This window comes from Zonotrichia albicollis, chromosome 4 (genome assembly GCF_047830755.1).
Source record: "Zonotrichia albicollis isolate bZonAlb1 chromosome 4, bZonAlb1.hap1, whole genome shotgun sequence".
NCBI classification, from domain to species: Eukaryota; Metazoa; Chordata; class Aves; order Passeriformes; family Passerellidae; genus Zonotrichia; species Zonotrichia albicollis.
This window is the reverse complement of record NC_133822.1, coordinates 33,834,977-33,837,650: the sequence shown is the minus strand read 5'-3', so window position 1 is coordinate 33,837,650 and position 2,674 is coordinate 33,834,977.

The window sequence follows — 2,674 nt, the reverse complement described above, 5'->3', positions numbered from 1 at the left end:
CCCGGGCACGCCGCGGAAGCTCCCGCGGCCCCGGGCCCGGCGCTTCCCGGGGAGCTGGGCGGCCTGCGGGGGAGAGCTCCCTCTGCCACCTCGGGGAAAGAGCTGGGCCTGAACACAACTTAAATTCAGCTAGATTAAAAGCCACTCGGCAGCCTGATTTCTGAAACCCTCTCAGGCTTAGACAGAGGCTGCTCCAGGCAGAAGCAGCTCTCAGCAGTCCTAGGGGCACAAGCAGTGGAGTACATCTGGGACGTAGGTGGCTCCCTGGGTAGGCTCAGGGCCAAGGAGAGCCTTGAAGATCAAGACACTTGGAGTCACAGGCAGCGCTTCACAGGAAGCCCAGGAAGACGTGGAGGAAGAGTGCGATACAATCTCAGGAACAACATCGAGGCGATGGATTGTCACGAGAGCTGGTGTGCACGCTCGGGGCGATGGCTTGACAAGGGGGGGAAGCACACTATTAAAGGCTACTTTATTGGGCTTAGCCTTCTTTTCACCTCCAACAGCTACCTCTGTGGAAGACCAAACCATCACACTGATGTTGAGCTTATTCCTGCCAGTTCCAAATCTTTAAGAGTCCAGTCTCTGCAATTATTTTGTATGGGCTCTACACTCCTTCCTTCACTCAGATTTCATCAGTAGTACCCTCTTTCTTCTACTCTGTCGTTCATTCTATCATTCTATGGTCCCAGAACTGTAACAAGTGCAAAATAAATTCTCTGACTGGTTTGTACAATCTCCCCACAGCCCAAGATAAACTGTGGCATAAATCACAAGAAAAACTACTCTGTAAGCAAAAAAGGAAATGAAACATTGTGTCAGTCTTGTAATTACTGGGCTGGCTATTCAGCATCCCCCAAGCCGCCTGACAGCGTCTTCCTGATGTATCCTAAGGGACAGCAGGATGAGGTAGATTTTCTTGAATTTTCCAGGTTCCATAATTACGCTCACCCCTTCACGACTGTAGGTCAGAGACAGAGACACAGAGCACATGCCCCTGTACTGTGGTTCCCTCTGACAAAACCATTTTGTCCAGAACCACTTCCACTCACCAAACACTGCTGCAGCAGGCGAGGCTGGAGCTCTAGCCACCCCCACCTCCCTCTGGAATGCCTTCCCAGCACCAGTGGAGCTGTGTTGATGCTGCTGAACACCCTGCATTCCTCCAGCCTCCAGCAGTGCCAGGCACCGCAGCTCACTGAGCCCATCTTTGCACCCAGCGAGAGCTGCAAGCTCCTCCTGGCTTCGTTCCACCAAGTGCCAGTCCTGCTCAGTTAACCTTCGGCAGTCCCGCAGGGGAGGCGAGCCAGGGACATCAGTGCATGGGCTCTGTGCACCCTCTGGAAACTGCTCTGGCACATGGAAACAAAGCAGCAGCATATTCACAGACCTGAGAACAGCCTGTAACCACTGGAGTGTTTCAGATGATACAGATATGCGTTAAAAAATCTGTAATTCTGACATGCCAAGCAGATATTAAAATACCAGCAACACGCTGGATTTTTTTGCTATGCTATGAACTAGAACTGATCATGGAGATACCTGCCAGGGTTCTCATGTTGTGTATCACATCCACCTGAGCACTTCCTGGGAAAGATTTGGGCTTTGGACAGAAAGAAAGTAGAGCAGTTGCTGTTGACAGATATGCTTAGTGTACCGCTGTTAGCAAATACGCAGAAGGAAAAGTGCCAGCCCTAAAATCAAAAAGGAGCAGATTCTGCTTTATATGAACACAGCTCCCCATGGGCTGCTGCAATGCAGTGGCATCTCAATCCTTTAATTTCTTAATGATATGGCTGCCTCAAACCCTCCAGAACTGGAGACAGTGAGCTCTTAGCATCCATAACACCAATGCCAGCAGCTAGGCAGCCAACAGGAATTGCTCTTTTAATCTCACTGTGCTGCCTGTACTGCCTGAGTTACTTTGTGATGGGAAACAGAGTTTACTTTTGAGCAGTATCTAGGACACTGGAAACCTGACCCTCATTCAAACACAGAATAAAATCCAACAAAGGCTAATTATTCCCTTTGTTTAAACAGAATCACACACAGAGCCAAACTGGACAGCTAGGACACCTCTCTGGAAAGGAATGAGAGAGAGAGAGGTACAAAGAGGCAGATGGTGTATCTGAAACACACTTTGTGTAGCTTTCTATTACACATGCAGGATTTCCTCTTGCACCTGTTTCTACCACTCAAACACCAAACTATTTAAAGATGGCAAAAGGAGAGAGGCTGGGGAGGCATGTGATTCATTCTTTGCATTCTCTTCCCCAATACTTGCAGGTCCTTGATTCCCTTTTACGTGACTTGTTTTCAACTTTTTTCCCCATTTTTCAAGGCACTACAAATCTGCAGCTGGAGAGCAGGGAAAAATTGCATTTAAAGGGTTTTAATAAATTAAAGGCCCTTAGGGAGTTTTCCAGAGAAACTGAACTCAATTAAATTAAGGGCCAGGTCTCAGGCATCACTTCTGCTGAAATAAAACACATCCTCCAGCAAGGACATTTCATCAGATGGCTAGTTAATATGGGTTTAATGTTTACACAAATTCTCCCCTCTCCTTTAAAAACATGACAATTCACTTTGGAGCATTTCTACTCCATAGCAACTAAAATAAAATAGAGGGGAGGAAAGGGCAAAAAGTAACCTTCTAAGAATGTAACTACAACTC